The sequence below is a fragment of the Rhinoderma darwinii genome, unplaced genomic scaffold (assembly GCF_050947455.1).
Source record: "Rhinoderma darwinii isolate aRhiDar2 unplaced genomic scaffold, aRhiDar2.hap1 Scaffold_675, whole genome shotgun sequence".
In the NCBI taxonomy this organism is placed as follows: domain Eukaryota; kingdom Metazoa; phylum Chordata; class Amphibia; order Anura; family Rhinodermatidae; genus Rhinoderma; species Rhinoderma darwinii.
In genome coordinates this window covers 144,801-169,964 of record NW_027464233.1, presented here as the reverse complement: position 1 = coordinate 169,964, position 25,164 = coordinate 144,801, and the positions used below count along the sequence as shown (strand labels likewise).

At 47.8% G+C, this 25,164-nt stretch overlaps 17 non-coding genes across 17 annotated transcripts; all 17 read right to left on the bottom strand.

Moving 5' to 3' along the window:
* Positions 1-1,228: 1,228 nt before the first annotated feature.
* LOC142728366 (U2 spliceosomal RNA) lies at positions 1,229-1,419 on the bottom strand. The gene has a single exon (XR_012877520.1). It is a non-coding gene; the product is annotated as a U2 spliceosomal RNA (small nuclear RNA).
* A 1,288-nt stretch (positions 1,420-2,707) lies between these two features.
* Positions 2,708-2,898, bottom strand: LOC142728365 (U2 spliceosomal RNA). Its single transcript, XR_012877519.1, has one exon. It is a non-coding gene; the product is annotated as a U2 spliceosomal RNA (small nuclear RNA).
* Positions 2,899-4,194: 1,296 nt separating this feature from the next.
* On the bottom strand, positions 4,195-4,385 carry LOC142728364 (U2 spliceosomal RNA). The gene has a single exon (XR_012877518.1). It is a non-coding gene; the product is annotated as a U2 spliceosomal RNA (small nuclear RNA).
* Positions 4,386-5,673: 1,288 nt separating this feature from the next.
* On the bottom strand, positions 5,674-5,864 carry LOC142728363 (U2 spliceosomal RNA). Its single transcript, XR_012877517.1, has one exon. It is a non-coding gene; the product is annotated as a U2 spliceosomal RNA (small nuclear RNA).
* Positions 5,865-7,152: 1,288 nt separating this feature from the next.
* On the bottom strand, positions 7,153-7,343 carry LOC142728362 (U2 spliceosomal RNA). The gene has a single exon (XR_012877516.1). It is a non-coding gene; the product is annotated as a U2 spliceosomal RNA (small nuclear RNA).
* A 1,284-nt stretch (positions 7,344-8,627) lies between these two features.
* On the bottom strand, positions 8,628-8,818 carry LOC142728361 (U2 spliceosomal RNA). Its single transcript, XR_012877515.1, has one exon. It is a non-coding gene; the product is annotated as a U2 spliceosomal RNA (small nuclear RNA).
* Positions 8,819-10,102: 1,284 nt separating this feature from the next.
* LOC142728385 (U2 spliceosomal RNA) lies at positions 10,103-10,293 on the bottom strand. Its single transcript, XR_012877536.1, has one exon. It is a non-coding gene; the product is annotated as a U2 spliceosomal RNA (small nuclear RNA).
* Positions 10,294-11,569: 1,276 nt separating this feature from the next.
* LOC142728360 (U2 spliceosomal RNA) lies at positions 11,570-11,760 on the bottom strand. The gene has a single exon (XR_012877514.1). It is a non-coding gene; the product is annotated as a U2 spliceosomal RNA (small nuclear RNA).
* A 1,304-nt stretch (positions 11,761-13,064) lies between these two features.
* Positions 13,065-13,255, bottom strand: LOC142728359 (U2 spliceosomal RNA). Its single transcript, XR_012877513.1, has one exon. It is a non-coding gene; the product is annotated as a U2 spliceosomal RNA (small nuclear RNA).
* Positions 13,256-14,547: 1,292 nt separating this feature from the next.
* LOC142728358 (U2 spliceosomal RNA) lies at positions 14,548-14,738 on the bottom strand. Its single transcript, XR_012877512.1, has one exon. It is a non-coding gene; the product is annotated as a U2 spliceosomal RNA (small nuclear RNA).
* Positions 14,739-16,026: 1,288 nt separating this feature from the next.
* LOC142728356 (U2 spliceosomal RNA) lies at positions 16,027-16,217 on the bottom strand. Its single transcript, XR_012877511.1, has one exon. It is a non-coding gene; the product is annotated as a U2 spliceosomal RNA (small nuclear RNA).
* Positions 16,218-17,513: 1,296 nt separating this feature from the next.
* Positions 17,514-17,704, bottom strand: LOC142728394 (U2 spliceosomal RNA). The gene has a single exon (XR_012877544.1). It is a non-coding gene; the product is annotated as a U2 spliceosomal RNA (small nuclear RNA).
* Positions 17,705-18,968: 1,264 nt separating this feature from the next.
* LOC142728392 (U2 spliceosomal RNA) lies at positions 18,969-19,159 on the bottom strand. The gene has a single exon (XR_012877542.1). It is a non-coding gene; the product is annotated as a U2 spliceosomal RNA (small nuclear RNA).
* A 1,308-nt stretch (positions 19,160-20,467) lies between these two features.
* On the bottom strand, positions 20,468-20,658 carry LOC142728354 (U2 spliceosomal RNA). The gene has a single exon (XR_012877509.1). It is a non-coding gene; the product is annotated as a U2 spliceosomal RNA (small nuclear RNA).
* Positions 20,659-21,958: 1,300 nt separating this feature from the next.
* Positions 21,959-22,149, bottom strand: LOC142728353 (U2 spliceosomal RNA). Its single transcript, XR_012877508.1, has one exon. It is a non-coding gene; the product is annotated as a U2 spliceosomal RNA (small nuclear RNA).
* Positions 22,150-23,425: 1,276 nt separating this feature from the next.
* On the bottom strand, positions 23,426-23,616 carry LOC142728352 (U2 spliceosomal RNA). The gene has a single exon (XR_012877507.1). It is a non-coding gene; the product is annotated as a U2 spliceosomal RNA (small nuclear RNA).
* A 1,300-nt stretch (positions 23,617-24,916) lies between these two features.
* On the bottom strand, positions 24,917-25,107 carry LOC142728351 (U2 spliceosomal RNA). The gene has a single exon (XR_012877506.1). It is a non-coding gene; the product is annotated as a U2 spliceosomal RNA (small nuclear RNA).
* Between the last annotated feature and the right edge of the window lie 57 nt (positions 25,108-25,164).

Genomic DNA, 25,164 nt, shown 5'->3' with positions numbered 1-25,164 from the left:
CAGCCTACTTCTAGGCAATTCCATGGGGCCCTGCAGGCTCACACACTCACAGCTACACGGGAGGTGAATAAAGGCCGGAGAGGAAGCCAGACAGGATTTGCTTCTTTTGCTTGCACCACAATGCAGTGCTGAAAGAGGAGGAATCTACATAAAAACGCCTTCCTGGCAACGCCCAAATGCCCTGCTGCCATGCAGATAAACACTGGCAGCGGCAGCAAGTGCATGCCCACAGCCACCCCTTGTTCCTTCACACCTTGTATCAGCTGTAATCCAGTCCAGTCCAGTGCTGCCTGCTGAGCAGCACTGACCAACACTGCCTGGGCCCAGGCTTTTATCTCTGAGGCCCCATTATGATGTCAGAAAGCTGGCTCTGGAATCCTGAGGGCTCCACTATGACACGTGCAAAGTTCCGTCTGAACTTTATATAAGACGGTGAGGCTCAGTCAGTCACTCAGTGTTGCCTGAGAGGGCAACACTGCAACAGCCGGCCGCCAGGCTGTCTTTTTTTTGCACAGCTAGTTGCCTCCAGGAGGCCACAAGAGGGAGACAAGGGACTGCAAAATGGAAAATAGGCATCCACCAACTTTACAGACAACTTCTCCTTGCTCCTACAACCTCCATCCTTGCACAGTTTGTTATTCTTCTAGGTAACATAGTAACAAATCCAAATTGCTGCTCTCTTTGTAGGCAAGCAAGGCTTTGTTGCAACTGCAATTCTTACTTCTTCTTGAAATGTAGGGACGACAGTACATTCCATCACATCCATCTAGTGTACACAGGTAGGTCCATTGTGGCGGGCAGGCGAGCGGGCGGGCTGCTTTATTGGCTGTTTGCTGTTCCCCTACTCCACTCCACTATTTGACTGTTGTGCTGCATCAATCAATCAATCAATCAATCAATCAATCAATCAATCAATCAATCAATCAATCAGTGGCTGGCTCAGGTGCAGCTCTTTAACTTACCTAAAAGGGAGGGCGGAGAGAAGACAAGGAAGGTGAATGAGGTGTTCCAATGTGAAATGCCGGAAACACAGAAACACAGACGACACACAACAAGAGGTGGCAATCTATTCATTAATTGCATTTAATCAATGAGCTCATTATCACTCATGCATTGTCCAACAGGTGTTGAAATAATGGGATTAAAAGGGGAGATCCCTTCAGAAAGACAGAAACAATAGCAAAGACAAAAAACACTTTTGGAATCTGCTTTTAGTCAACACATAAGGAAAGGGTGCACCGGTCCTGGAAATACTGCAATACCAGGTCAATGCGTGGAGTGGACAGAGCAAGCTCTATTTCCATCTCCCTGTTCTAAAAATCCATTTAATATATGGTCCCCAGATAGGGGACGTATCAGATATTAAACTGATAAGAACAGATACTACACTTGATCTTAGCCAAAAGGCCGAGAAGCGATAACCCGAACGGGCCGCGCGTTGCCCGAGCCTGCCCGATACTGCTGTTCAGCCCTTGCAGCGATTCAGCCTACTTCTAGGCAATTCCATGGGGCCCTGCAGGCTCACACACTCACAGCTACACGGGAGGTGAATAAAGGCCGGAGAGGAAGCCAGACAGGATTTGCTTCTTTTGCTTGCACCACAATGCAGTGCTGAAAGAGGAGGAATCTACATAAAAACGCCTTCCTGGCAACGCCCAAATGCCCTGCTGCCATGCAGATAAACACTGGCAGCGGCAGCAAGTGCATGCCCACAGCCACCCCTTGTTCCTTCACACCTTGTATCAGCTGTAATCCAGTCCAGTCCAGTGCTGCCTGCTGAGCAGCACTGACCAACACTGCCTGGGCCCAGGCTTTTATCTCTGAGGCCCCATTATGATGTCAGAAAGCTGGCTCTGGAATCCTGAGGGCTCCACTATGACACGTGCAAAGTTCCGTCTGAACTTTATATAAGACGGTGAGGCTCAGTCAGTCACTCAGTGTTGCCTGAGAGGGCAACACTGCAACAGCCGGCCGCCAGGCTGTCTTTTTTTTGCACAGCTAGTTGCCTCCAGGAGGCCACAAGAGGGAGACAAGGGACTGCAAAATGGAAAATAGGCATCCACCAACTTTACAGACAACTTCTCCTTGCTCCTACAACCTCCATCCTTGCACAGTTTGTTATTCTTCTAGGTAACATAGTAACAAATCCAAATTGCTGCTCTCTTTGTAGGCAAGCAAGGCTTTGTTGCAACTGCAATTCTTACTTCTTCTTGAAATGTAGGGACGACAGTACATTCCATCACATCCATCTAGTGTACACAGGTAGGTCCATTGTGGCGGGCAGGCGAGCGGGCGGGCTGCTTTATTGGCTGTTTGCTGTTCCCCTACTCCACTCCACTATTTGACTGTTGTGCTGCATCAATCAATCAATCAATCAATCAATCAATCAATCAATCAATCAATCAATCAGTGGCTGGCTCAGGTGCAGCTCTTTAACTTACCTAAAAGGGAGGGCGGAGAGAAGACAAGGAAGGTGAATGAGGTGTTCCAATGTGAAATGCCGGAAACACAGAAACACAGACGACACACAACAAGAGGTGGCAATCTATTCATTAATTGCATTTAATCAATGAGCTCATTATCACTCATGCATTGTCCAACAGGTGTTGAAATAATGGGATTAAAAGGGGAGATCCCTTCAGAAAGACAGAAACAATAGCAAAGACAAAAAACACTTTTGGAATCTGCTTTTAGTCAACACATAAGGAAAGGGTGCACCGGTCCTGGAAATACTGCAATACCAGGTCAATGCGTGGAGTGGACAGAGCAAGCTCTATTTCCATCTCCCTGTTCTAAAAATCCATTTAATATATGGTCCCCAGATAGGGGACGTATCAGATATTAAACTGATAAGAACAGATACTACACTTGATCTTAGCCAAAAGGCCGAGAAGCGATAACCCGAACGGGCCGCGCGTTGCCCGAGCCTGCCCGATACTGCTGTTCAGCCCTTGCAGCGATTCAGCCTACTTCTAGGCAATTCCATGGGGCCCTGCAGGCTCACACACTCACAGCTACACGGGAGGTGAATAAAGGCCGGAGAGGAAGCCAGACAGGATTTGCTTCTTTTGCTTGCACCACAATGCAGTGCTGAAAGAGGAGGAATCTACATAAAAACGCCTTCCTGGCAACGCCCAAATGCCCTGCTGCCATGCAGATAAACACTGGCAGCGGCAGCAAGTGCATGCCCACAGCCACCCCTTGTTCCTTCACACCTTGTATCAGCTGTAATCCAGTCCAGTCCAGTGCTGCCTGCTGAGCAGCACTGACCAACACTGCCTGGGCCCAGGCTTTTATCTCTGAGGCCCCATTATGATGTCAGAAAGCTGGCTCTGGAATCCTGAGGGCTCCACTATGACACGTGCAAAGTTCCGTCTGAACTTTATATAAGACGGTGAGGCTCAGTCAGTCACTCAGTGTTGCCTGAGAGGGCAACACTGCAACAGCCGGCCGCCAGGCTGTCTTTTTTTTGCACAGCTAGTTGCCTCCAGGAGGCCACAAGAGGGAGACAAGGGACTGCAAAATGGAAAATAGGCATCCACCAACTTTACAGACAACTTCTCCTTGCTCCTACAACCTCCATCCTTGCACAGTTTGTTATTCTTCTAGGTAACATAGTAACAAATCCAAATTGCTGCTCTCTTTGTAGGCAAGCAAGGCTTTGTTGCAACTGCAATTCTTACTTCTTCTTGAAATGTAGGGACGACAGTACATTCCATCACATCCATCTAGTGTACACAGGTAGGTCCATTGTGGCGGGCAGGCGAGCGGGCGGGCTGCTTTATTGGCTGTTTGCTGTTCCCCTACTCCACTCCACTATTTGACTGTTGTGCTGCATCAATCAATCAATCAATCAATCAATCAATCAATCAATCAATCAATCAATCAATCAATCAGTGGCTGGCTCAGGTGCAGCTCTTTAACTTACCTAAAAGGGAGGGCGGAGAGAAGACAAGGAAGGTGAATGAGGTGTTCCAATGTGAAATGCCGGAAACACAGAAACACAGACGACACACAACAAGAGGTGGCAATCTATTCATTAATTGCATTTAATCAATGAGCTCATTATCACTCATGCATTGTCCAACAGGTGTTGAAATAATGGGATTAAAAGGGGAGATCCCTTCAGAAAGACAGAAACAATAGCAAAGACAAAAAACACTTTTGGAATCTGCTTTTAGTCAACACATAAGGAAAGGGTGCACCGGTCCTGGAAATACTGCAATACCAGGTCAATGCGTGGAGTGGACAGAGCAAGCTCTATTTCCATCTCCCTGTTCTAAAAATCCATTTAATATATGGTCCCCAGATAGGGGACGTATCAGATATTAAACTGATAAGAACAGATACTACACTTGATCTTAGCCAAAAGGCCGAGAAGCGATAACCCGAACGGGCCGCGCGTTGCCCGAGCCTGCCCGATACTGCTGTTCAGCCCTTGCAGCGATTCAGCCTACTTCTAGGCAATTCCATGGGGCCCTGCAGGCTCACACACTCACAGCTACACGGGAGGTGAATAAAGGCCGGAGAGGAAGCCAGACAGGATTTGCTTCTTTTGCTTGCACCACAATGCAGTGCTGAAAGAGGAGGAATCTACATAAAAACGCCTTCCTGGCAACGCCCAAATGCCCTGCTGCCATGCAGATAAACACTGGCAGCGGCAGCAAGTGCATGCCCACAGCCACCCCTTGTTCCTTCACACCTTGTATCAGCTGTAATCCAGTCCAGTCCAGTGCTGCCTGCTGAGCAGCACTGACCAACACTGCCTGGGCCCAGGCTTTTATCTCTGAGGCCCCATTATGATGTCAGAAAGCTGGCTCTGGAATCCTGAGGGCTCCACTATGACACGTGCAAAGTTCCGTCTGAACTTTATATAAGACGGTGAGGCTCAGTCAGTCACTCAGTGTTGCCTGAGAGGGCAACACTGCAACAGCCGGCCGCCAGGCTGTCTTTTTTTTGCACAGCTAGTTGCCTCCAGGAGGCCACAAGAGGGAGACAAGGGACTGCAAAATGGAAAATAGGCATCCACCAACTTTACAGACAACTTCTCCTTGCTCCTACAACCTCCATCCTTGCACAGTTTGTTATTCTTCTAGGTAACATAGTAACAAATCCAAATTGCTGCTCTCTTTGTAGGCAAGCAAGGCTTTGTTGCAACTGCAATTCTTACTTCTTCTTGAAATGTAGGGACGACAGTACATTCCATCACATCCATCTAGTGTACACAGGTAGGTCCATTGTGGCGGGCAGGCGAGCGGGCGGGCTGCTTTATTGGCTGTTTGCTGTTCCCCTACTCCACTCCACTATTTGACTGTTGTGCTGCATCAATCAATCAATCAATCAATCAATCAATCAATCAATCAATCAATCAATCAGTGGCTGGCTCAGGTGCAGCTCTTTAACTTACCTAAAAGGGAGGGCGGAGAGAAGACAAGGAAGGTGAATGAGGTGTTCCAATGTGAAATGCCGGAAACACAGAAACACAGACGACACACAACAAGAGGTGGCAATCTATTCATTAATTGCATTTAATCAATGAGCTCATTATCACTCATGCATTGTCCAACAGGTGTTGAAATAATGGGATTAAAAGGGGAGATCCCTTCAGAAAGACAGAAACAATAGCAAAGACAAAAAACACTTTTGGAATCTGCTTTTAGTCAACACATAAGGAAAGGGTGCACCGGTCCTGGAAATACTGCAATACCAGGTCAATGCGTGGAGTGGACAGAGCAAGCTCTATTTCCATCTCCCTGTTCTAAAAATCCATTTAATATATGGTCCCCAGATAGGGGACGTATCAGATATTAAACTGATAAGAACAGATACTACACTTGATCTTAGCCAAAAGGCCGAGAAGCGATAACCCGAACGGGCCGCGCGTTGCCCGAGCCTGCCCGATACTGCTGTTCAGCCCTTGCAGCGATTCAGCCTACTTCTAGGCAATTCCATGGGGCCCTGCAGGCTCACACACTCACAGCTACACGGGAGGTGAATAAAGGCCGGAGAGGAAGCCAGACAGGATTTGCTTCTTTTGCTTGCACCACAATGCAATGCTGAAAGAGGAGGAATCTACATAAAAACGCCTTCCTGGCAACGCCCAAATGCCCTGCTGCCATGCAGATAAACACTGGCAGCGGCAGCAAGTGCATGCCCACAGCCACCCCTTGTTCCTTCACACCTTGTATCAGCTGTAATCCAGTCCAGTCCAGTGCTGCCTGCTGAGCAGCACTGACCAACACTGCCTGGGCCCAGGCTTTTATCTCTGAGGCCCCATTATGATGTCAGAAAGCTGGCTCTGGAATCCTGAGGGCTCCACTATGACACGTGCAAAGTTCCGTCTGAACTTTATATAAGACGGTGAGGCTCAGTCAGTCACTCAGTGTTGCCTGAGAGGGCAACACTGCAACAGCCGGCCGCCAGGCTGTCTTTTTTTTGCACAGCTAGTTGCCTCCAGGAGGCCACAAGAGGGAGACAAGGGACTGCAAAATGGAAAATAGGCATCCACCAACTTTACAGACAACTTCTCCTTGCTCCTACAACCTCCATCCTTGCACAGTTTGTTATTCTTCTAGGTAACATAGTAACAAATCCAAATTGCTGCTCTCTTTGTAGGCAAGCAAGGCTTTGTTGCAACTGCAATTCTTACTTCTTCTTGAAATGTAGGGACGACAGTACATTCCATCACATCCATCTAGTGTACACAGGTAGGTCCATTGTGGCGGGCAGGCGAGCGGGCGGGCTGCTTTATTGGCTGTTTGCTGTTCCCCTACTCCACTCCACTATTTGACTGTTGTGCTGCATCAATCAATCAATCAATCAATCAATCAATCAATCAATCAATCAATCAATCAGTGGCTGGCTCAGGTGCAGCTCTTTAACTTACCTAAAAGGGAGGGCGGAGAGAAGACAAGGAAGGTGAATGAGGTGTTCCAATGTGAAATGCCGGAAACACAGAAACACAGACGACACACAACAAGAGGTGGCAATCTATTCATTAATTGCATTTAATCAATGAGCTCATTATCACTCATGCATTGTCCAACAGGTGTTGAAATAATGGGATTAAAAGGGGAGATCCCTTCAGAAAGACAGAAACAATAGCAAAGACAAAAAACACTTTTGGAATCTGCTTTTAGTCAACACATAAGGAAAGGGTGCACCGGTCCTGGAAATACTGCAATACCAGGTCAATGCGTGGAGTGGACAGAGCAAGCTCTATTTCCATCTCCCTGTTCTAAAAATCCATTTAATATATGGTCCCCAGATAGGGGACGTATCAGATATTAAACTGATAAGAACAGATACTACACTTGATCTTAGCCAAAAGGCCGAGAAGCGATAACCCGAACGGGCCGCGCGTTGCCCGAGCCTGCCCGATACTGCTGTTCAGCCCTTGCAGCGATTCAGCCTACTTCTAGGCAATTCCATGGGGCCCTGCAGGCTCACACACTCACAGCTACACGGGAGGTGAATAAAGGCCGGAGAGGAAGCCAGACAGGATTTGCTTCTTTTGCTTGCACCACAATGCAGTGCTGAAAGAGGAGGAATCTACATAAAAACGCCTTCCTGGCAACGCCCAAATGCCCTGCTGCCATGCAGATAAACACTGGCAGCGGCAGCAAGTGCATGCCCACAGCCACCCCTTGTTCCTTCACACCTTGTATCAGCTGTAATCCAGTCCAGTCCAGTGCTGCCTGCTGAGCAGCACTGACCAACACTGCCTGGGCCCAGGCTTTTATCTCTGAGGCCCCATTATGATGTCAGAAAGCTGGCTCTGGAATCCTGAGGGCTCCACTATGACACGTGCAAAGTTCCGTCTGAACTTTATATAAGACGGTGAGGCTCAGTCAGTCACTCAGTGTTGCCTGAGAGGGCAACACTGCAACAGCCGGCCGCCAGGCTGTCTTTTTTTTGCACAGCTAGTTGCCTCCAGGAGGCCACAAGAGGGAGACAAGGGACTGCAAAATGGAAAATAGGCATCCACCAACTTTACAGACAACTTCTCCTTGCTCCTACAACCTCCATCCTTGCACAGTTTGTTATTCTTCTAGGTAACATAGTAACAAATCCAAATTGCTGCTCTCTTTGTAGGCAAGCAAGGCTTTGTTGCAACTGCAATTCTTACTTCTTCTTGAAATGTAGGGACGACAGTACATTCCATCACATCCATCTAGTGTACACAGGTAGGTCCATTGTGGCGGGCAGGCGAGCGGGCGGGCTGCTTTATTGGCTGTTTGCTGTTCCCCTACTCCACTCCACTATTTGACTGTTGTGCTGCATCAATCAATCAATCAATCAATCAATCAATCAATCAATCAATCAATCAGTGGCTGGCTCAGGTGCAGCTCTTTAACTTACCTAAAAGGGAGGGCGGAGAGAAGACAAGGAAGGTGAATGAGGTGTTCCAATGTGAAATGCCGGAAACACAGAAACACAGACGACACACAACAAGAGGTGGCAATCTATTCATTAATTGCATTTAATCAATGAGCTCATTATCACTCATGCATTGTCCAACAGGTGTTGAAATAATGGGATTAAAAGGGGAGATCCCTTCAGAAAGACAGAAACAATAGCAAAGACAAAAAACACTTTTGGAATCTGCTTTTAGTCAACACATAAGGAAAGGGTGCACCGGTCCTGGAAATACTGCAATACCAGGTCAATGCGTGGAGTGGACAGAGCAAGCTCTATTTCCATCTCCCTGTTCTAAAAATCCATTTAATATATGGTCCCCAGATAGGGGACGTATCAGATATTAAACTGATAAGAACAGATACTACACTTGATCTTAGCCAAAAGGCCGAGAAGCGATAACCCGAACGGGCCGCGCGTTGCCCGAGCCTGCCCGATACTGCTGTTCAGCCCTTGCAGCGATTCAGCCTACTTCTAGGCAATTCCATGGGGCCCTGCAGGCTCACACACTCACAGCTACACGGGAGGTGAATAAAGGCCGGAGAGGAAGCCAGACAGGATTTGCTTCTTTTGCTTGCACCACAATGCAGTGCTGAAAGAGGAGGAATCTACATAAAAACGCCTTCCTGGCAACGCCCAAATGCCCTGCTGCCATGCAGATAAACACTGGCAGCGGCAGCAAGTGCATGCCCACAGCCACCCCTTGTTCCTTCACACCTTGTATCAGCTGTAATCCAGTCCAGTCCAGTGCTGCCTGCTGAGCAGCACTGACCAACACTGCCTGGGCCCAGGCTTTTATCTCTGAGGCCCCATTATGATGTCAGAAAGCTGGCTCTGGAATCCTGAGGGCTCCACTATGACACGTGCAAAGTTCCGTCTGAACTTTATATAAGACGGTGAGGCTCAGTCAGTCACTCAGTGTTGCCTGAGAGGGCAACACTGCAACAGCCGGCCGCCAGGCTGTCTTTTTTTTGCACAGCTAGTTGCCTCCAGGAGGCCACAAGAGGGAGACAAGGGACTGCAAAATGGAAAATAGGCATCCACCAACTTTACAGACAACTTCTCCTTGCTCCTACAACCTCCATCCTTGCACAGTTTGTTATTCTTCTAGGTAACATAGTAACAAATCCAAATTGCTGCTCTCTTTGTAGGCAAGCAAGGCTTTGTTGCAACTGCAATTCTTACTTCTTCTTGAAATGTAGGGACGACAGTACATTCCATCACATCCATCTAGTGTACACAGGTAGGTCCATTGTGGCGGGCAGGCGAGCGGGCGGGCTGCTTTATTGGCTGTTTGCTGTTCCCCTACTCCACTCCACTATTTGACTGTTGTGCTGCATCAATCAATCAATCAATCAATCAATCAATCAATCAATCAATCAATCAGTGGCTGGCTCAGGTGCAGCTCTTTAACTTACCTAAAAGGGAGGGCGGAGAGAAGACAAGGAAGGTGAATGAGGTGTTCCAATGTGAAATGCCGGAAACACAGAAACACAGACGACACACAACAAGAGGTGGCAATCTATTCATTAATTGCATTTAATCAATGAGCTCATTATCACTCATGCATTGTCCAACAGGTGTTGAAATAATGGGATTAAAAGGGGAGATCCCTTCAGAAAGACAGAAACAATAGCAAAGACAAAAAACACTTTTGGAATCTGCTTTTAGTCAACACATAAGGAAAGGGTGCACCGGTCCTGGAAATACTGCAATACCAGGTCAATGCGTGGAGTGGACAGAGCAAGCTCTATTTCCATCTCCCTGTTCTAAAAATGCATTTAATATATGGTCCCCAGATAGGGGACGTATCAGATATTAAACTGATAAGAACAGATACTACACTTGATCTTAGCCAAAAGGCCGAGAAGCGATAACCCGAACGGGCCGCGCGTTGCCCGAGCCTGCCCGATACTGCTGTTCAGCCCTTGCAGCGATTCAGCCTACTTCTAGGCAATTCCATGGGGCCCTGCAGGCTCACACACTCACAGCTACACGGGAGGTGAATAAAGGCCGGAGAGGAAGCCAGACAGGATTTGCTTCTTTTGCTTGCACCACAATGCAGTGCTGAAAGAGGAGGAATCTACATAAAAACGCCTTCCTGGCAACGCCCAAATGCCCTGCTGCCATGCAGATAAACACTGGCAGCGGCAGCAAGTGCATGCCCACAGCCACCCCTTGTTCCTTCACACCTTGTATCAGCTGTAATCCAGTCCAGTCCAGTGCTGCCTGCTGAGCAGCACTGACCAACACTGCCTGGGCCCAGGCTTTTATCTCTGAGGCCCCATTATGATGTCAGAAAGCTGGCTCTGGAATCCTGAGGGCTCCACTATGACACGTGCAAAGTTCCGTCTGAACTTTATATAAGACGGTGAGGCTCAGTCAGTCACTCAGTGTTGCCTGAGAGGGCAACACTGCAACAGCCGGCCGCCAGGCTGTCTTTTTTTTGCACAGCTAGTTGCCTCCAGGAGGCCACAAGAGGGAGACAAGGGACTGCAAAATGGAAAATAGGCATCCACCAACTTTACAGACAACTTCTCCTTGCTCCTACAACCTCCATCCTTGCACAGTTTGTTATTCTTCTAGGTAACATAGTAACAAATCCAAATTGCTGCTCTCTTTGTAGGCAAGCAAGGCTTTGTTGCAACTGCAATTCTTACTTCTTCTTGAAATGTAGGGACGACAGTACATTCCATCACATCCATCTAGTGTACACAGGTAGGTCCATTGTGGCGGGCAGGCGAGCGGGCGGGCTGCTTTATTGGCTGTTTGCTGTTCCCCTACTCCACTCCACTATTTGACTGTTGTGCTGCATCAATCAATCAATCAATCAATCAATCAATCAATCAATCAGTGGCTGGCTCAGGTGCAGCTCTTTAACTTACCTAAAAGGGAGGGCGGAGAGAAGACAAGGAAGGTGAATGAGGTGTTCCAATGTGAAATGCCGGAAACACAGAAACACAGACGACACACAACAAGAGGTGGCAATCTATTCATTAATTGCATTTAATCAATGAGCTCATTATCACTCATGCATTGTCCAACAGGTGTTGAAATAATGGGATTAAAAGGGGAGATCCCTTCAGAAAGACAGAAACAATAGCAAAGACAAAAAACACTTTTGGAATCTGCTTTTAGTCAACACATAAGGAAAGGGTGCACCGGTCCTGGAAATACTGCAATACCAGGTCAATGCGTGGAGTGGACAGAGCAAGCTCTATTTCCATCTCCCTGTTCTAAAAATCCATTTAATATATGGTCCCCAGATAGGGGACGTATCAGATATTAAACTGATAAGAACAGATACTACACTTGATCTTAGCCAAAAGGCCGAGAAGCGATAACCCGAACGGGCCGCGCGTTGCCCGAGCCTGCCCGATACTGCTGTTCAGCCCTTGCAGCGATTCAGCCTACTTCTAGGCAATTCCATGGGGCCCTGCAGGCTCACACACTCACAGCTACACGGGAGGTGAATAAAGGCCGGAGAGGAAGCCAGACAGGATTTGCTTCTTTTGCTTGCACCACAATGCAGTGCTGAAAGAGGAGGAATCTACATAAAAACGCCTTCCTGGCAACGCCCAAATGCCCTGCTGCCATGCAGATAAACACTGGCAGCGGCAGCAAGTGCATGCCCACAGCCACCCCTTGTTCCTTCACACCTTGTATCAGCTGTAATCCAGTCCAGTCCAGTGCTGCCTGCTGAGCAGCACTGACCAACACTGCCTGGGCCCAGGCTTTTATCTCTGAGGCCCCATTATGATGTCAGAAAGCTGGCTCTGGAATCCTGAGGGCTCCACTATGACACGTGCAAAGTTCCGTCTGAACTTTATATAAGACGGTGAGGCTCAGTCAGTCACTCAGTGTTGCCTGAGAGGGCAACACTGCAACAGCCGGCCGCCAGGCTGTCTTTTTTTTGCACAGCTAGTTGCCTCCAGGAGGCCACAAGAGGGAGACAAGGGACTGCAAAATGGAAAATAGGCATCCACCAACTTTACAGACAACTTCTCCTTGCTCCTACAACCTCCATCCTTGCACAGTTTGTTATTCTTCTAGGTAACATAGTAACAAATCCAAATTGCTGCTCTCTTTGTAGGCAAGCAAGGCTTTGTTGCAACTGCAATTCTTACTTCTTCTTGAAATGTAGGGACGACAGTACATTCCATCACATCCATCTAGTGTACACAGGTAGGTCCATTGTGGCGGGCAGGCGAGCGGGCGGGCTGCTTTATTGGCTGTTTGCTGTTCCCCTACTCCACTCCACTATTTGACTGTTGTGCTGCATCAATCAATCAATCAATCAATCAATCAATCAATCAATCAATCAATCAATCAATCAATCAATCAATCAGTGGCTGGCTCAGGTGCAGCTCTTTAACTTACCTAAAAGGGAGGGCGGAGAGAAGACAAGGAAGGTGAATGAGGTGTTCCAATGTGAAATGCCGGAAACACAGAAACACAGACGACACACAACAAGAGGTGGCAATCTATTCATTAATTGCATTTAATCAATGAGCTCATTATCACTCATGCATTGTCCAACAGGTGTTGAAATAATGGGATTAAAAGGGGAGATCCCTTCAGAAAGACAGAAACAATAGCAAAGACAAAAAACACTTTTGGAATCTGCTTTTAGTCAACACATAAGGAAAGGGTGCACCGGTCCTGGAAATACTGCAATACCAGGTCAATGCGTGGAGTGGACAGAGCAAGCTCTATTTCCATCTCCCTGTTCTAAAAATCCATTTAATATATGGTCCCCAGATAGGGGACGTATCAGATATTAAACTGATAAGAACAGATACTACACTTGATCTTAGCCAAAAGGCCGAGAAGCGATAACCCGAACGGGCCGCGCGTTGCCCGAGCCTGCCCGATACTGCTGTTCAGCCCTTGCAGCGATTCAGCCTACTTCTAGGCAATTCCATGGGGCCCTGCAGGCTCACACACTCACAGCTACACGGGAGGTGAATAAAGGCCGGAGAGGAAGCCAGACAGGATTTGCTTCTTTTGCTTGCACCACAATGCAGTGCTGAAAGAGGAGGAATCTACATAAAAACGCCTTCCTGGCAACGCCCAAATGCCCTGCTGCCATGCAGATAAACACTGGCAGCGGCAGCAAGTGCATGCCCACAGCCACCCCTTGTTCCTTCACACCTTGTATCAGCTGTAATCCAGTCCAGTCCAGTGCTGCCTGCTGAGCAGCACTGACCAACACTGCCTGGGCCCAGGCTTTTATCTCTGAGGCCCCATTATGATGTCAGAAAGCTGGCTCTGGAATCCTGAGGGCTCCACTATGACACGTGCAAAGTTCCGTCTGAACTTTATATAAGACGGTGAGGCTCAGTCAGTCACTCAGTGTTGCCTGAGAGGGCAACACTGCAACAGCCGGCCGCCAGGCTGTCTTTTTTTTGCACAGCTAGTTGCCTCCAGGAGGCCACAAGAGGGAGACAAGGGACTGCAAAATGGAAAATAGGCATCCACCAACTTTACAGACAACTTCTCCTTGCTCCTACAACCTCCATCCTTGCACAGTTTGTTATTCTTCTAGGTAACATAGTAACAAATCCAAATTGCTGCTCTCTTTGTAGGCAAGCAAGGCTTTGTTGCAACTGCAATTCTTACTTCTTCTTGAAATGTAGGGACGACAGTACATTCCATCACATCCATCTAGTGTACACAGGTAGGTCCATTGTGGCGGGCAGGCGAGCGGGCGGGCTGCTTTATTGGCTGTTTGCTGTTCCCCTACTCCACTCCACTATTTGACTGTTGTGCTGCATCAATCAATCAATCAATCAATCAATCAATCAATCAATCAATCAATCAATCAATCAGTGGCTGGCTCAGGTGCAGCTCTTTAACTTACCTAAAAGGGAGGGCGGAGAGAAGACAAGGAAGGTGAATGAGGTGTTCCAATGTGAAATGCCGGAAACACAGAAACACAGACGACACACAACAAGAGGTGGCAATCTATTCATTAATTGCATTTAATCAATGAGCTCATTATCACTCATGCATTGTCCAACAGGTGTTGAAATAATGGGATTAAAAGGGGAGATCCCTTCAGAAAGACAGAAACAATAGCAAAGACAAAAAACACTTTTGGAATCTGCTTTTAGTCAACACATAAGGAAAGGGTGCACCGGTCCTGGAAATACTGCAATACCAGGTCAATGCGTGGAGTGGACAGAGCAAGCTCTATTTCCATCTCCCTGTTCTAAAAATCCATTTAATATATGGTCCCCAGATAGGGGACGTATCAGATATTAAACTGATAAGAACAGATACTACACTTGATCTTAGCCAAAAGGCCGAGAAGCGATAACCCGAACGGGCCGCGCGTTGCCCGAGCCTGCCCGATACTGCTGTTCAGCCCTTGCAGCGATTCAGCCTACTTCTAGGCAATTCCATGGGGCCCTGCAGGCTCACACACTCACAGCTACACGGGAGGTGAATAAAGGCCGGAGAGGAAGCCAGACAGGATTTGCTTCTTTTGCTTGCACCACAATGCAGTGCTGAAAGAGGAGGAATCTACATAAAAACGCCTTCCTGGCAACGCCCAAATGCCCTGCTGCCATGCAGATAAACACTGGCAGCGGCAGCAAGTGCATGCCCACAGCCACCCCTTGTTCCTTCACACCTTGTATCAGCTGTAATCCAGTCCAGTCCAGTGCTGGCTGCTGAGCAGCACTGACCAACACTGCCTGGGCCCAGGCTTTTATCTCTGAGGCCCCATTATGATGTCAGAAAGCTGGCTCTGGAATCCTGAGGGCTCCACTATGACACGTGCAAAGTTCCGTCTGAACTTTATATAAGACGGTGAGGCTCAGTCAGTCACTCAGTGTTGCCTGAGAGGGCAACACTGCAACAGCCGGCCGCCAGGCTGTCTTTTTTTTGCACAGCAAGTTGCCTCCAGGAGGCCACAAGAGGGAGACAAGGGACTGCAAAATGGAAAATAGGCATCCACCAACTTTACAGACAACTTCTCCTTGCTCCTACAACCTCCATCCTTGCACAGTTTGTTATTCTTCTAGGTAACATAGTAACAAATCCAAATTGCTGCTCTCTTTGTAGGCAAGCAAGGCTTTGTTGCAACTGCAATTCTTACTTCTTCTTGAAATGTAGGGACGACAGTACATTCCATCACATCCATCTAGTGTACACAGGTAGGTCCATTGTGGCGGGCAGGCGAGCGGGCGGGCTGCTTTATTGGCTGTTTGCTGTTCCCCTACTCCACTCCACTATTTGACTGTTGTGCTGCATCAATCAATCAATCAATCAATCAATCAATCAATCAATCAATCAATCAATCAGTGGCTGGCTCAGGTGCAGCTCTTTAACTTACCTAAAAGGGAGGGCGGAGAGAAGACAAGGAAGGTGAATGAGGTGTTCCAATGTGAAATGCCGGAAACACAGAAACACAGACGACACACAACAAGAGGTGGCAATCTATTCATTAATTGCATTTAATCAATGAGCTCATTATCACTCATGCATTGTCCAACAGGTGTTGAAATAATGGGATTAAAAGGGGAGATCCCTTCAGAAAGACAGAAACAATAGCAAAGACAAAAAACACTTTTGGAATCTGCTTTTAGTCAACACATAAGGAAAGGGTGCACCGGTCCTGGAAATACTGCAATACCAGGTCAATGCGTGGAGTGGACAGAGCAAGCTCTATTTCCATCTCCCTGTTCTAAAAATCCATTTAATATATGGTCCCCAGATAGGGGACGTATCAGATATTAAACTGATAAGAACAGATACTACACTTGATCTTAGCCAAAAGGCCGAGAAGCGATAACCCGAACGGGCCGCGCGTTGCCCGAGCCTGCCCGATACTGCTGTTCAGCCCTTGCAGCGATTCAGCCTACTTCTAGGCAATTCCATGGGGCCCTGCAGGCTCACACACTCACAGCTACACGGGAGGTGAATAAAGGCCGGAGAGGAAGCCAGACAGGATTTGCTTCTTTTGCTTGCACCACAATGCAGTGCTGAAAGAGGAGGAATCTACATAAAAACGCCTTCCTGGCAACGCCCAAATGCCCTGCTGCCATGCAGATAAACACTGGCAGCGGCAGCAAGTGCATGCCCACAGCCACCCCTTGTTCCTTCACACCTTGTATCAGCTGTAATCCAGTCCAGTCCAGTGCTGCCTGCTGAGCAGCACTGACCAACACTGCCTGGGCCCAGGCTTTTATCTCTGAGGCCCCATTATGATGTCAGAAAGCTGGCTCTGGAATCCTGAGGGCTCCACTATGACACGTGCAAAGTTCCGTCTGAACTTTATATAAGACGGTGAGGCTCAGTCAGTCACTCAGTGTTGCCTGAGAGGGCAACACTGCAACAGCCGGCCGCCAGGCTGTCTTTTTTTTGCACAGCTAGTTGCCTCCAGGAGGCCACAAGAGGGAGACAAGGGACTGCAAAATGGAAAATAGGCATCCACCAACTTTACAGACAACTTCTCCTTGCTCCTACAACCTCCATCCTTGCACAGTTTGTTATTCTTCTAGGTAACATAGTAACAAATCCAAATTGCTGCTCTCTTTGTAGGCAAGCAAGGCTTTGTTGCAACTGCAATTCTTACTTCTTCTTGAAATGTAGGGACGACAGTACATTCCATCACATCCATCTAGTGTACACAGGTAGGTCCATTGTGGCGGGCAGGCGAGCGGGCGGGCTGCTTTATTGGCTGTTTGCTGTTCCCCTACTCCACTCCACTATTTGACTGTTGTGCTGCATCAATCAATCAATCAATCAATCAATCAATCAATCAATCAATCAATCAATCAATCAATCAGTGGCTGGCTCAGGTGCAGCTCTTTAACTTACCTAAAAGGGAGGGCGGAGAGAAGACAAGGAAGGTGAATGAGGTGTTCCAATGTGAAATGCCGGAAACACAGAAACACAGACGACACACAACAAGAGGTGGCAATCTATTCATTAATTGCATTTAATCAATGAGCTCATTATCACTCATGCATTGTCCAACAGGTGTTGAAATAATGGGATTAAAAGGGGAGATCCCTTCAGAAAGACAGAAACAATAGCAAAGACAAAAAACACTTTTGGAATCTGCTTTTAGTCAACACATAAGGAAAGGGTGCACCGGTCCTGGAAATACTGCAATACCAGGTCAATGCGTGGAGTGGACAGAGCAAGCTCTATTTCCATCTCCCTGTTCTAAAAATCCATTTAATATATGGTCCCCAGATAGGGGACGTATCAGATATTAAACTGATAAGAACAGATACTACACTTGATCTTAGCCAAAAGGGCGAGAAGCGATAACCCGAACGGGCCGCGCGTTGCCCGAGCCTGCCCGATACTGCTGTTCAGCCCTTGCAGCGATTCAGCCTACTTCTAGGCAATTCCATGGGGCCCTGCAGGCTCACACACTCACAGCTACACGGGAGGTGAATAAAGGCCGGAGAGGAAGCCAGACAGGATTTGCTTCTTTTGCTTGCACCACAATGCAGTGCTGAAAGAGGAGGAATCTACATAAAAACGCCTTCCTGGCAACGCCCAAATGCCCTGCTGCCATGCAGATAAACACTGGCAGCGGCAGCAAGTGCATGCCCACAGCCACCCCTTGTTCCTTCACACCTTGTATCAGCTGTAATCCAGTCCAGTCCAGTGCTGCCTGCTGAGCAGCACTGACCAACACTGCCTGGGCCCAGGCTTTTATCTCTGAGGCCCCATTATGATGTCAGAAAGCTGGCTCTGGAATCCTGAGGGCTCCACTATGACACGTGCAAAGTTCCGTCTGAACTTTATATAAGACGGTGAGGCTCAGTCAGTCACTCAGTGTTGCCTGAGAGGGCAACACTGCAACAGCCGGCCGCCAGGCTGTCTTTTTTTTGCACAGCTAGTTGCCTCCAGGAGGCCACAAGAGGGAGACAAGGGACTGCAAAATGGAAAATAGGCATCCACCAACTTTACAGACAACTTCTCCTTGCTCCTACAACCTCCATCCTTGCACAGTTTGTTATTCTTCTAGGTAACATAGTAACAAATCCAAATTGCTGCTCTCTTTGTAGGCAAGCAAGGCTTTGTTGCAACTGCAATTCTTACTTCTTCTTGAAATGTAGGGACGACAGTACATTCCATCACATCCATCTAGTGTACACAGGTAGGTCCATTGTGGCGAGCGGGCGGGCTGCTTTATTGGCTGTTTGCTGTTCCCCTACTCCACTCCACTATTTGACTGTTGTGCTGCATCAATCAATCAATCAATCAATCAATCAATCAATCAGTGGCTGGCTCAGGTGCAGCTCTTTAACTTACCTAAAAGGGAGGGCGGAGAGAAGACAAGGAAGGTGAATGAGGTGTTCCAATGTGAAATGCCGGAAACACAGAAACACAGACGACACACAACAAGAGGTGGCAATCTATTCATTAATTGCATTTAATCAATGAGCTCATTATCACTCATGCATTGTCCAACAGGTGTTGAAATAATGGGATTAAAAGGGGAGATCCCTTCAGAAAGACAGAAACAATAGCAAAGACAAAAAACACTTTTGGAATCTGCTTTTAGTCAACACATAAGGAAAGGGTGCACCGGTCCTGGAAATACTGCAATACCAGGTCAATGCGTGGAGTGGACAGAGCAAGCTCTATTTCCATCTCCCTGTTCTAAAAATCCATTTAATATATGGTCCCCAGATAGGGGACGTATCAGATATTAAACTGATAAGAACAGATACTACACTTGATCTTAGCCAAAAGGGCGAGAAGCGATAACCCGAACGGGCCGCGCGTTGCCCGAGCCTGCCCGATACTGCTGTTCAGCCCTTGCAGCGATTCAGCCTACTTCTAGGCAATTCCATGGGGCCCTGCAGGCTCACACACTCACAGCTACACGGGAGGTGAATAAAGGCCGGAGAGGAAGCCAGACAGGATTTGCTTCTTTTGCTTGCACCACAATGCAGTGCTGAAAGAGGAGGAATCTACATAAAAACGCCTTCCTGGCAACGCCCAAATGCCCTGCTGCCATGCAGATAAACACTGGCAGCGGCAGCAAGTGCATGCCCACAGCCACCCCTTGTTCCTTCACACCTTGTATCAGCTGTAATCCAGTCCAGTCCAGTGCTGCCTGCTGAGCAGCACTGACCAACACTGCCTGGGCCCAGGCTTTTATCTCTGAGGCCCCATTATGATGTCAGAAAGCTGGCTCTGGAATCCTGAGGGCTCCACTATGACACGTGCAAAGTTCCGTCTGAACTTTATATAAGACGGTGAGGCTCAGTCAGTCACTCAGTGTTGCCTGAGAGGGCAACACTGCAACAGCCGGCCGCCAGGCTGTCTTTTTTTTGCACAGCTAGTTGCCTCCAGGAGGCCACAAGAGGGAGACAAGGGACTGCAAAACACAAGAGGGAGACAAGGGACTGCAAAATGGAAAATAGGCATCCACCAACTTTACAGACAACTTCTCCTTGCTCCTACAACCTCCATCCTTGCACAGTTTGTTATTCTTCTAGGTAACATAGTAACAAATCCAAATTGCTGCTCTCTTTGTAGGCAAGCAAGGCTTTGTTGCAACTGCAATTCTTACTTCTTCTTGAAATGTAGGGACGACAGTACATTCCATCACATCCATCTAGTGTACACAGGTAGGTCCATTGTGGCGGGCAGGCGAGCGGGCGGGCTGCTTTATTGGCTGTTTGCTGTTCCCCTACTCCACTCCACTATTTGACTGTTGTGCTGCATCAATCAATCAATCAATCAATCAATCAATCAATCAATCAATCAGTGGCTGGCTCAGGTGCAGCTCTTTAACTTACCTAAAAGGGAGGGCGGAGAGAAGACAAGGAAGGTGAATCAGGTGTTCCAATGTGAAATGCCGGAAACACAGAAACACAGACGACACACAACAAGAGGTGGCAATCTATTCATTAATTGCATTTAATCAATGAGCTCATTATCACTCATGCATTGTCCAACAGGTGTTGAAATAATGGGATTAAAAGGGGAGATCCCTTCAGAAAGACAGAAACAACAGCAAAGACAAAAAACACTTTTGGAATCTGCTTTTAGTCAACACATAAGGAAAGGGTGCACCGGTCCTGGAAATACTGCAATACCAGGTCAATGCGTGGAGTGGACAGAGCAAGCTCTATTTCCATCTCCCTGTTCTAAAAATCCATTTAATATATGGTCCCCAGATAGGGGACGTATCAGATATTAAACTGATAAGAACAGATACTACACTTGATCTTAGCCAAAAGGCCGAGAAGCGATAACCCGAACGGGCCGCGCGTTGCCCGAGCCTGCCCGATACTGCTGTTCAGCCCTTGCAGCGATTCAGCCTACTTCTAGGCAATTCCATGGGGCCCTGCAGGCTCACACACTCACAGCTACACGGGAGGTGAATAAAGGCCGGAGAGGAAGCCAGACAGGATTTGCTTCTTTTGCTTGCACCACAATGCAGTGCTGAAAGAGGAGGAATCTACATAAAAACGCCTTCCTGGCAACGCCCAAATGCCCTGCTGCCATGCAGATAAACACTGGCAGCGGCAGCAAGTGCATGCCCACAGCCACCCCTTGTTCCTTCACACCTTGTATCAGCTGTAATCCAGTCCAGTCCAGTGCTGCCTGCTGAGCAGCACTGACCAACACTGCCTGGGCCCAGGCTTTTATCTCTGAGGCCCCATTATGATGTCAGAAAGCTGGCTCTGGAATCCTGAGGGCTCCACTATGACACGTGCAAAGTTCCGTCTGAACTTTATATAAGACGGTGAGGCTCAGTCAGTCACTCAGTGTTGCCTGAGAGGGCAACACTGCAACAGCCGGCCGCCAGGCTGTCTTTTTTTTGCACAGCTAGTTGCCTCCAGGAGGCCACAAGAGGGAGACAAGGGACTGCAAAATGGAAAATAGGCATCCACCAACTTTACAGACAACTTCTCCTTGCTCCTACAACCTCCATCCTTGCACAGTTTGTTATTCTTCTAGGTAACATAGTAACAAATCCAAATTGCTGCTCTCTTTGTAGGCAAGCAAGGCTTTGTTGCAACTGCAATTCTTACTTCTTCTTGAAATGTAGGGACGACAGTACATTCCATCACATCCATCTAGTGTACACAGGTAGGTCCATTGTGGCGGGCAGGCGAGCGGGCGGGCTGCTTTATTGGCTGTTTGCTGTTCCCCTACTCCACTCCACTATTTGACTGTTGTGCTGCATCAATCAATCAATCAATCAATCAATCAATCAATCAATCAATCAATCAATCAATCAATCAATCAGTGGCTGGCTCAGGTGCAGCTCTTTAACTTACCTAAAAGGGAGGGCGGAGAGAAGACAAGGAAGGTGAATGAGGTGTTCCAATGTGAAATGCCGGAAACACAGAAACACAGACGACACACAACAAGAGGTGGCAATCTATTCATTAATTGCATTTAATCAATGAGCTCATTATCACTCATGCATTGTCCAACAGGTGTTGAAATAATGGGATTAAAAGGGGAGATCCCTTCAGAAAGACAGAAACAATAGCAAAGACAAAAAACACTTTTGGAATCTGCTTTTAGTCAACACATAAGGAAAGGGTGCACCGGTCCTGGAAATACTGCAATACCAGGTCAATGCGTGGAGTGGACAGAGCAAGCTCTATTTCCATCTCCCTGTTCTAAAAATCCATTTAATATATGGTCCCCAGATAGGGGACGTATCAGATATTAAACTGATAAGAACAGATACTACACTTGATCTTAGCCAAAAGGCCGAGAAGCGATAACCCGAACGGGCCGCGCGTTGCCCGAGCCTGCCCGATACTGCTGTTCAGCCCTTGCAGCGATTCAGCCTACTTCTAGGCAATTCCATGGGGCCCTGCAGGCTCACACACTCACAGCTACACGGGAGGTGAATAAAGGCCGGAGAGGAAGCCAGACAGGATTTGCTTCTTTTGCTTGCACCACAATGCAGTGCTGAAAGAGGAGGAATCTACATAAAAACGCCTTCCTGGCAACGCCCAAATGCCCTGCTGCCATGCAGATAAACACTGGCAGCGGCAGCAAGTGCATGCCCACAGCCACCCCTTGTTCCTTCACACCTTGTATCAGCTGTAATCCAGTCCAGTCCAGTGCTGCCTGCTGAGCAGCACTGACCAACACTGCCTGGGCCCAGGCTTTTATCTCTGAGGCCCCATTATGATGTCAGAAAGCTGGCTCTGGAATCCTGAGGGCTCCACTATGACACGTGCAAAGTTCCGTCTGAACTTTATATAAGACGGTGAGGCTCAGTCAGTCACTCAGTGTTGCCTGAGAGGGCAACACTGCAACAGCCGGCCGCCAGGCTGTCTTTTTTTTGCACAGCTAGTTGCCTCCAGGAGGCCACAAGAGGGAGACAAGGGACTGCAAAATGGAAAATAGGCATCCACCAACTTTACAGACAACTTCTCCTTGCTCCTACAACCTCCATCCTTGCACAGTTTGTTATTCTTCTAGGTAACATAGTAACAAATCCAAATTGCTGCTCTCTTTGTAGGCAAGCAAGGCTTTGTTGCAACTGCAATTCTTACTTCTTCTTGAAATGTAGGGACGACAGTACATTCCATCACATCCATCTAGTGTACACAGGTAGGTCCATTGTGGCGGGCAGGCGAGCGGGCGGGCTGCTTTATTGGCTGTTTGCTGTTCCCCTACTCCACTCCACTATTTGACTGTTGTGCTGCATCAATCAATCAATCAATCAATCAATCAATCAATCAATCAGTGGCTGGCTCAGGTGCAGCTCTTTAACTTACCTAAAAGGGAGGGCGGAGAGAAGACAAGGAAGGTGAATCAGGTGTTCCAATGTGAAATGCCGGAAACACAGAAACACAGACGACACACAACAAGAGGTGGCAATCTATTCATTAATTGCATTTAATCAATGAGCTCATTATCACTCATGCATTGTCCAACAGGTGTTGAAATAATGGGATTAAAAGGGGAGATCCCTTCAGAAAGACAGAAACAACAGCAAAGACAAAAAACACTTTTGGAATCTGCTTTTAGTCAACACATAAGGAAAGGGTGCACCGGTCCTGGAAATACTGCAATACCAGGTCAATGCGTGGAGTGGACAGAGCAAGCTCTATTTCCATCTCCCTGTTCTAAAAATCCATTTAATATATGGTCCCCAGATAGGGGACGTATCAGATATTAAACTGATAAGAACAGATACTACACTTGATCTTAGCCAAAAGGCCGAGAAGCGATAACCCGAACGGGCCGCGCGTTGCCCGAGCCTGCCCGATACTGCTGTTCAGCCCTTGCAGCGATTCAGCCTACTTCTAGGCAATTCCATGGGGCCCTGCAGGCTCACACACTCACAGCTACACGGGAGGTGAATAAAGGCCGGAGAGGAAGCCAGACAGGATTTGCTTCTTTTGCTTGCACCACAATGCAGTGCTGAAAGAGGAGGAATCTACATAAAAACGCCTTCCTGGCAACGCCCAAATGCCCTGCTGCCATGCAGATAAACACTGGCAGCGGCAGCAAGTGCATGCCCACAGCCACCCCTTGTTCCTTCACACCTTGTATCAGCTGTAATCCAGTCCAGTCCAGTGCTGCCTGCTGAGCAGCACTGACCAACACTGCCTGGGCCCAGGCTTTTATCTCTGAGGCCCCATTATGATGTCAGAAAGCTGGCTCTGGAATCCTGAGGGCTCCACTATGACACGTGCAAAGTTCCGTCTGAACTTTATATAAGACGGTGAGGCTCAGTCAGTCACTCAGTGTTGCCTGAGAGGGCAACACTGCAACAGCCGGCCGCCAGGCTGTCTTTTTTTTGCACAGCTAGTTGCCTCCAGGAGGCCACAAGAGGGAGACAAGGGACTGCAAAATGGAAAATAGGCATCCACCAACTTTACAGACAACTTCTCCTTGCTCCTACAACCTCCATCCTTGCACAGTTTGTTATTCTTCTAGGTAACATAGTAACAAATCCAAATTGCTGCTCTCTTTGTAGGCAAGCAAGGCTTTGTTGCAACTGCAATTCTTACTTCTTCTTGAAATGTAGGGACGACAGTACATTCCATCACATCCATCTAGTGTACACAGGTAGGTCCATTGTGGCGGGCAGGCGAGCGGGCGGGCTGCTTTATTGGCTGTTTGCTGTTCCCCTACTCCACTCCACTATTTGACTGTTGTGCTGCATCAATCAATCAATCAATCAATCAATCAATCAATCAATCAATCAATCAATCAATCAATCAATCAGTGGCTGGCTCAGGTGCAGCTCTTTAACTTACCTAAAAGGGAGGGCGGAGAGAAGACAAGGAAGGTGAATGAGGTGTTCCAATGTGAAATGCCGGAAACACAGAAACACAGACGACACACAACAAGAGGTGGCAATCTATTCATTAATTGCATTTAATCAATGAGCTCATTATCACTCATGCATTGTCCAACAGGTGTTGAAATAATGGGATTAAAAGGGGAGATCCCTTCAGAAAGACAGAAACAATAGCAAAGACAAAAAACACTTTTGGAATCTGCTTTTAGTCAACACATAAGGAAAGGGTGCACCGGTCCTGGAAATACTGCAATACCAGGTCAATGCGTGGAGTGGACAGAGCAAGCTCTATTTCCATCTCCCTGTTCTAAAAATCCATTTAATATATGGTCCCCAGATAGGGGACGTATCAGATATTAAACTGATAAGAACAGATACTACACTTGATCTTAGCCAAAAGGCCGAGAAGCGATAACCCGAACGGGCCGCGCGTTGCCCGAGCCTGCCCGATACTGCTGTTCAGCCCTTGC